This window comes from Ailuropoda melanoleuca, chromosome 2, assembly GCF_002007445.2.
Source record: "Ailuropoda melanoleuca isolate Jingjing chromosome 2, ASM200744v2, whole genome shotgun sequence".
Taxonomy (NCBI): domain Eukaryota; kingdom Metazoa; phylum Chordata; class Mammalia; order Carnivora; family Ursidae; genus Ailuropoda; species Ailuropoda melanoleuca.
In genome coordinates, this window is record NC_048219.1 from 144,009,599 (window position 1) to 144,018,419 (window position 8,821).

General features: G+C 43.7%; 1 pseudogene; it reads left to right on the forward strand.

The window, feature by feature from the left end:
• The first annotated feature begins 1,795 nt into the window (after nt 1-1,795).
• Nucleotides 1,796-7,643, forward strand: LOC100474758 (annotated as a pseudogene).
• The last annotated feature ends 1,178 nt before the right edge of the window (nt 7,644-8,821 follow it).

Consider the following 8,821-nt stretch of genomic DNA (forward strand, 5'->3'; position numbering starts at 1 on the left):
TATGCTCGTGCCCGCTCTCTCTCCCTCTCTCTCTCTCAAATAAATAAATAAAATCTTAAAAAAAAAAAAAAAAAGAAGTGGAGCCTGGGGGCACCTGACTGACTCAGTCAGTAGAGCATGTGACTCTTTTTTTTTTAAAGATTTTTTATTTATTTACGCAACAGAGACAGAGATAGAGACAGCCAGCGAGAGAGGGAACACAAGCAGGGGGAGTGGGAGAGGAAGAAGCGCTCATAGCGGAGGAGCCTGATATGGGGCTCGATCCCACAACGCCAGGATCATGCCCTGAGCCGAAGGCAGACGCTTAACCGCTGTGCCACCCTGGCGCCCCGAGCATGTGACTCTTAATCTCAGGGTTGTAAGTTCAAATCCCACGTTGAGTGTAGAGATTACTTAAAAACAAAATCTTAAAAAGAAGAAGTGGAGCCTGAAGATGTGACTGAATTGCTACATCTCCTGATAAAACTTGAACAGATGAGGAGTTGCTTCTTATAGATGAGCAAAGAAAGTGGTTTCTTGAGACGGAAGCTACTTCTGGTAAAGATGCTGTGAAGATGGTTGAAATGACAACAAAGGATTTAGAACATGACATCAACTTAGTTGATAAAGCAGCAGCAGCATTTGAGAGGATTGATGCAAATTTTGAAAGAAATTCTACTGGAGGCAGAATGCTGTCAAACAGCATGGCATGCTACAGAGAAACCATTCATGAAAGGAAGTGTCAATCAATGGAGTAAATTTCATTGTTGTCTTATTCTAAGTACTGTCACAGCCACCCCAGCCTTCAGCAGCCACCACCCTGATCCGTCAGCAGCCATCAACATTGATACCAGACTATTCCACCTGCAAAAAGATTACAATTCACTGAAAGTTCAGATGACAGTATTTTTTTAAAGATTTATTTATTTTTATGAGGAGGGGGTTGGGGGCAGGGAGCAGAGGGCGGGAAGGGAGAGAGAGAAGCAGACTCCCCACTGAGTGTGGAACTGGGCTCAGGGCTCAATCTCACAGCCCTGAGATCATGACCTGAGCTGAAATGAAGAGTCAGATGTTTGACTGACTGAGCCACCCAGGCACCCCAACATTTAGTATTTTTAAGCAATAAAATATTTTTGATTGGGACACCTGGGTGGCTAAGTTGGTTAAGCGTCTGACTCTTCATTTCAGCTCAGGTCACAATCTCAGAGTCGTGAGATTGAGCCCTGAGCCCAGTACCACACTCAGTGGGGAGTCTGCTTCTCTCTCTCCCTCCCCCTCCCTCTGCTTCTCCCCCTCCCCTTCCCCACTCCATGTGTCTGGTGCTCTCGTGCTCTCTCTCTCTCTTTCAAATAAATAAATAAATAAGTAAAATCTTTTTAAAAATAAAAAATATTTTATTAAGGTATGTACGTTATTTTTTTACACCTATGCTATTGCATACTTAATAGACTACATTATAGTGTAAAGATAACATTTATACACATTGGGAAACCAAAAAATTCATTTGACTCTATTGCAATATTCTTTCTATGGCTGTGGTCTGGAACCGAACCCACAATATCTGTGAGGTATGCCTGTATCACCTCGAGTTCCACTTCTGCTCAGGATCTAGAAAGCTTTGAGAGAACATTGTTCCCATCCAAAGAACAAGAAAGCCAGATAATCTACAAAATCATAATTTTTCTTGAATCCATTAGAGACCTGAATACATAAGGCAACTAAATGATATAAATTCCAAGGAGAGACAAACACCTCCAAGAAAGAAGGGAACACATGAATTGCTTGTATTACAGCATGCAAGCAAGGACCGGCCACCATGAAGGTAGGTAAGAAGAAAACAGCTAAACTTTTAACAAATTCTTAAAGGCTAATGTCGGCTATGATACCGGTTTAAGAAAACATGGGAATCACAGACTTCTACAAGGGATGTTGCACTTACTCCTGAGCTGTTAACCACAAGATGATCACAAGAAACATTAGAGGAAGAGGGAGGGATAAGAGAGAGTCCCCTCTGGGGGCTCAGGCATGCAGTAATGATCAGCTGCCCCTGGGGGAGGGGTATGAAACACAGCCCACCTCCCCCAAACCTTCTCTCATAGGAAGCAAAAGCTGTGAGCTGCTCAGGGACAGGAGGACAGTAGCAAAGCCTCCCATTTAGGAACCCAGGCAAAGATCCACTGCTTCTGCTATGGAAAGGGTAGAAACAAAAGCCGCTTGCCCAAGGGGAGAGCTGGGAGAAGCTACGGGGCCTGCAGTCCTGCTGTAATACAAAACAGGGGTCCTGGTCAGAGAGGGAAGAAACAGGACCCTTTCATCTGCTCGAGACTCAGTCCAGATGTCCTTGACATGCATTCATAACTTGCATACTTTTTAAAGAATTAACTTACTTAGGTCACTAAAATTATCTCTTCCATTAAGGGTCATTTTTCTCTACATGAAGGAATCAGATAGTGGTGGAAAATTTTGCAAATAGAAACAGCTGGTGAGTGATCCCCCAAACCAAGCTTGAAAGGATATATTCTCTACATTTTCAAAGAGGACCTTAGCGGATCACTAAAATCAACGGTGATTATGTTTTGAGGTCGAGAGGAATAATGGCTAATAAGAGTCCTTTCCAAAGGAAGGGCAGCTTTGTGGCAGGCAGCTTGATGTAGGGAAAACGAGCTTTGGTAGCTCCCGGGCCTCTAGCTGTGGGACCATGCAGGAATGTGCACCTCGCTTTCCTCATTTCCAAAACAGGAGGGAAGGGAAAATAATGCTGACTCTTCTGGTTGCCCACAAAAATCAAATAAACTCAGTATGAAACAGCTGTTCCTTTGCTTGGCCTATGAAAGACACACGCTACAACGTTCAGGGCCCTCTCTCCTCACCCTACCATGCCCCTTTGCTGCATATTTTGTTTTATGAATCTGCCCCTGGTTGCAGATCTTGTTCCTATATACCACTCCTAGACTAAACTATAGATCCAAAAAACCGTATTCCTTGCTCCCTTGCACCTGGCTGCCCTGCGAACTACTCCATTTCTTATCTTTTTGCCCTTCCGCCTCAATGCTCCAAGACACTGTCTTAGCCTTGCTTCAGCTCCCATCGTGGCTGTGTGTGTGTTTACTGACGCTATTTTTTAATCTTATTATAATAATTACATTAAGCTGAAGTCATTTCTCTGTCCCGGTGAATAAATGACACATGGGAATATTTCTAGGCAACAAATTGTTCTGTATTTAGACATTTTCTACATCCCAATTCTTGATCAATTCATCTTCCTTCTTAAAACAATACTGTGTTCAAGCTAGAAGAGAAGCTGGAAGACCATAGCTCATCCTCCAAGAGAGGACAGTCACCCAGCTAGTGGCAGAGCCGAGCTTGAAACCCAGGCCTCTTTCCTCACCCTGTCAATATAAAGCAGATCAGCTATGTAGAATTGTTTTTAAAGATTTTATTTATTTATTTTTCAGAGAGAGAGAGAGAGAACAAGCAGGGGGAGGGGCAGAGGGAGAGAGGCAAGCAGATTCCCCACTGAGCAGGGAGCCTGATGCAGGCTCCACCCCAGGACCCCGAATCATGACCTGAGCCAAAGGCAGACGCTTAACAATTGAGCCACCCAGGCGCCCCTCGGTATGTAGATTTTAAAAATCAAGTAACTGTGCTCATCTCTATATCATAATTAAAGATCTCTAAAATATAAGACAACACCATAGTGAAGGCTTTTTTTTTTTTTAATTTTTAGTAGACTCCATGCCCAGTGTGGAACCAACGTGGGGCTTAAACTCACGACCCTGAGATCAAGATGTGAGCTGAGATCAAGAGTTGGACTCTTAACCAACCGGGCTAACCAGGCGCCCTGTCATAGTGAAGGCTTTTATGGGGCAAAGCCCTTCAAGACCTCAGGAGAAAGGAAGTTATTTGAATCCGAAGTTGTAACAGCAGCCACTATTATTATTACTGTTATTTGAACAATTGGATTGTTTTAGTTAATTTTATTTTTCTTATTTTTTTAAAGATTTATTTATTTAGGGACGCCTGTGTGGCTCAGTCGGTGAAGTGCCTGCCTTTGGCTCAGGTCATAATCGCAGGGTCCTGAGATCAAGTTCCTCATTGGACTCCTTGCTCAGCGGGGAGCCTGCTTCTCCCCCTGCTGGCCACTCCCCCTGCTTGTGCTCTCTCTCTCTGTCTCTGATGAAAGAATGAATAAATTCTTGTAAAAAATTTTATTTATGGGGCACCTGGGTGGCTCAGTTGGTTAAGCGACTGCCTTCAGCTCAGGTCATGATCCTGGAGTCCCAGGATTAAGTCCCACATCCGGCTCCCTGCTCAGCAGGGAGTCTGCTTTTCCCTCTGACCCTTCTCCCCTCATGCTCTCTCTTTCTCTCTCTCTCTCAAATAAATAAATAAAATCTTTTTTAAAAAATTATTTATTTTGAGAGAAAATGTGCATGCACGTGCAAGCAGGGGGAGGGGCAGAGGGAGAGGGAGAGTGAGAATCTCAAGCAGACTCCCTGCTGAGCACAGAGCTGATGCGGGGCTCTGTCTCAACACCCTGAGATCACGACCTGAGGGAAAATCAAGAGTCAGTTGCCCAACCGACTGAGCCACCCAGGAGTCCCTTGTTTTAGTTAATTTTGATATTGTACTCTGGTAGATTAAAGACAGCCACAAATTTTTTTGCTACCCCTAGAGTCTGGGCTGACCTCAGTAACCTGCATGACCTATAAAATACAGCAGAAGGGAAGTCATGGGACTTCTGAAGTTAAGCATAAGGAGCCTTGCAGCTTCTGCCTGGAGGTCTTGGAATCCCCTCTCTGAGCACCATGAGCTGTTATGTAAAAGGCCCAAATATACAACTTAACAACAACAAAATAACCCAACTCAAAAATGGGCAAAGGACTTGAATAAACTTTTCTCCAAATAAAACACACAAATGTCTGATAAGCATCAAAAGAAGCTCAGTATCACCCATCATTAGGAAAATACAGATCAAAGCCATAGTAACAGACCGCTTCACGCCCATTAAAATGGTTATCATTTTAAAAAACAGAAAACAAATACGTTGGTGAAACTGTGTAGGAATTGGAACACTCACGCGTTGCTGATAGGAGTATAAAACTGAGGCAGCTGCTGTGGAAAACAGTCTGGTGGATCCTCAAAAGGCGAAATAAAGAATGACCCTACAGGGGTGCCTGGGTGGCACAGCGGTTAAGCGTCTGCCTTCGGCTCAGGGCGTGATCCCGGCGTTATGGGATCAAGCCCCACATCAGGCTCCTCCGCTATGAGCCTGCTTCTTCCTCTCCCACTCCCCCTGCTTATGTTCCCTCTCTCGCTGGCTGTCTCTATCTCTGTCGAATAAATAAGTAAAATCTTTTTTTAAAAAAATGACCCTACGATCCAGTAATTCTCAGTTCCCAAAGGAACTGAAAGCAGGGACTTGAAGAGATAAGTGTATACTCATGTTCACTCAGCATTATTCAAAACAGCCAAAAGGTGGAAACAGCGCAAGTGTACCTCAGTGGATGAAGGCAGAAACAAAATGTGGCGCGTGTACAATGGACATTATTCAGCCTTAAACAGGAACGAGATTCCGACACATGCTTAAACATAGAATGAACCCTAAAGACAGTATGCTAAGCCAGACACAAATACGACGTGTCTAGACTAGGCAGATTCCTAGAGACAGAAAGTAGATTAGAGGTTACCACAGGCTGGGAGGAGGGGGAAAGGGAAGTTATCCCTTAGTGGGTACAGGGTTTCCGCTCGGGACAATGAAAAAATTTTGGAACTAGACAGATGATCGTACTACACAGAATTGACTTCACGCCACTGAACTGAAACTTGAAAATGGTTTAAATGGTAAATTGAATGTTATGTACATTTTACCACAAGAAAAAAACGGCAACCTATGCCATATGTTAAAAAAGAAAAGAGGGAGGAAGAGGAGAAGGGGAAGAAAAAGAAGGTCGTCCTAGTCCTAATACCTTGAGACCGTCACTGGGGAGGCCACGTGTAGGTGCGCTGGTTGGCAGACCAAGATGATCCTGACCTTTGAACCATCCTGCAGGAGCCAAACATGTGAGCGAAGCTGTCTCAGGCCCTCCAGAGCAGCCTCACCTGCGGCTGATCACCTCGGAGTGACGTCAGGCAGGGTCCCTGGGAACTGCGGAATGACCCATCTGAGAGCTGTTCTTTAAAGTAGAGATAGGTTTTAGGCTCCCAGGTTTCAGAATAATCTGTCACACAGCAATAGATAATCAGCTTAAAATAATCCCTCTACTGTCTGTAAGTGGGTTGAGCTGATAGTTCCTAAGTGGGAAATAGGAGAATGGTATCAGTAAAAACACGACCCAGTCAAGTTTTAGGAGGTTTGGACAAGTATTTGGTGGTGGTCCAACATGGGTCCCCCTCACCTAGGGCAGACGGAACAACAATCCGCCTTACACATTGTATCCTAGGTTGCTAGTAAACATCTTCTACAGACAAAGGCCAATTCGGTTATAAATTTAAAAGTTTTCATGGTCGCCTGGGTGGCTCAGTTGGTTAAGCATCTGCCTTTGGCTCAGGTCATGATCCCAGGGTCCTGGGATCAAGTCTCACATCAGGCTCCCTGCTGGCCTGCTTCTCCCTCTGCCTGCCACCTCCCCTGCTTGTGTTCTCTCTCTCTCTCTCTCTCTGACAAATAAATAAATAAAATCTTTAAAAAATAAAATAAATTAAAAAGTTTTCAGACTGCATTTGGTTTTCATTCAAAATGAGATTACTTTTACTAAGACCCACAAGAGGAATTGAATGTCATAAAAAGATTACTCCCTTTACTAAAATGACAATGAGGAAAGTGAGAGTTTTTCCACACAAAAATATTACTATTTGGTGGTATTTCAGAATTTTGAAAGCTGCTTTCAATCTTTTGTCCTAAAAGAGGGATCTCTCTAGCATCTGTAGCGTGTGGCAGCCGCAAAGCATTGGACGCTGGCTAAACTGACCAGTGTGTTTGCTCCTTGCCCGCTGCCAGTCCTCACAAGCTGAGAGAATGTCTCCCTCTTGTCATTTTCCTGATGAACAGATTTAAGTAAGCCCTAACAGAAGACGAAATGAAGATCTGCATCCAGCGGTTCATTAAGATTGATGGCAAGGTCCAAACTGATATAACCTACCCTACAGGTTTATGGATCTTGTCAGCACTGACAAGACTGTAGAGAATTTCCCTCTAATCTATGACACCAATGGTGGCCAAGTACAGGTTGTGCAAAGTGAGAAAGATCTTTGTGAGAACAAGAGGAATCTCTCATCAGGTGACCCATGATTCTCACATCATCCACTACTCTGGTTCCCTCATCAAAGGGAACAACACCATTCAGATTGATTTGGAGACTGGCAAGGTTACCAACTTCATCAAGTTTGACACTGGTAACCTGTGTATGTGACTGGAGGTGCTAACCTAGGAAGAATTGGTGTGACCACCAATAAAGAGAGACGCCCTGGTTCTTTTGATGTGGTTCATGTGAAAGATGTCAGTGGCAACATCTTTGCCACCCAATTCTCCAACATTTTTGTTATTGGCAGAGGCAACAAAACTTAGATTTCTCTTCCCCAAGGAAAAGCGTATCCACCTCACCATTGCTGAAGAGAGAGGCTGGTGGCCAAACACAGCAGGGGGTGGAATGATTTCTAGGTGACATGAATGGAAGAGTCTTGGTATTTAATTAAAGATAATAGAGCATAAATAAGTATTGTATAAACTGATACCCAAAAATGTTATCACTCCATTAATAAATATTTATTACCTGTTATGTTCCAGGCATTCTGCTTGACAGTACAGATACCAAGAGGAGTTCAGCATTCTAGATATTGGGTGAGTGGGGGTGGGGGTTGGGAGAGATCTAAAAGAAATACAGTTGAGATTCAGTCTCAAGTCAAGAGAAGAAATGGAGTGATTAGTTACCCTTGGTGGAAGGAAAAGAGATTCAAAGAGGAAATACCTTGTCCAGTTGTCCAGCACACTTGTGTCTAACACATACACATAAAGCTGTTGATGTAATTAAGGAGGAACCTCTGTTTTGGTTAATTCTGTGACATCAGTGACCCTAAAAGGGCTTGACTGGTGAAGAAAAGAATGGCTCAAAGGCAATCTGATAATAATAACAGCTGCCATTTGTGAGGTGCTACCATGGGCCAGCATGGGCTAAACATACGATATTCATAAGCTCAGTGACTTTTTTTTTAAGATTTATGTATTTATTTTAGAGAGAGAGAAAGAGAGAGCATGAGTGGGAGGGCCAGAGGAACAGGGAGAGAGAATCTCAAGCGGATCCACACTGAGTGCAGAGCCCAACACGGGGCTCAATCTCATGACCCTGAGATCATGACCTGAGCCAAAACCAAGAGTCAGACACTTAACTGACTGCGCCACCCCGGCACCCCATTAGGGTTCAATGACTTCTGATCACAAGCAAGCTGTCTGGAAAGCCTGGAGGACCATACCGTGGCAGGTCATTTGGATTTGTTCTGTGCGGTCCTGGGTTAGAGTTAGGATCAACGGGTGAAAGCCATAGAAAGAGAGGTTTCAACCCAACCAAGGGAATAACTACCAAAGAAGCTGTGCTAAGATGGACTGAATGACCTCTGGACCAAGTAAGTTTTCTGCTTTTCAACTTCAATACTTTCCTTTGTAATAGACAGTCATTACCCCAAACCACTTAGAGACTAAGTGCAAGGGGCAAAGGCAGAATTTAAAGAATTCTGATTCTTTAAGAGTTTGTTATTCCTTACACTCACAGATGTACCTCTATTTTCTTATTAAGACCAGCAGGCAAAAGAGAAGATAGGGAGAGAGAAGCTCGACTCACAGGTAGAG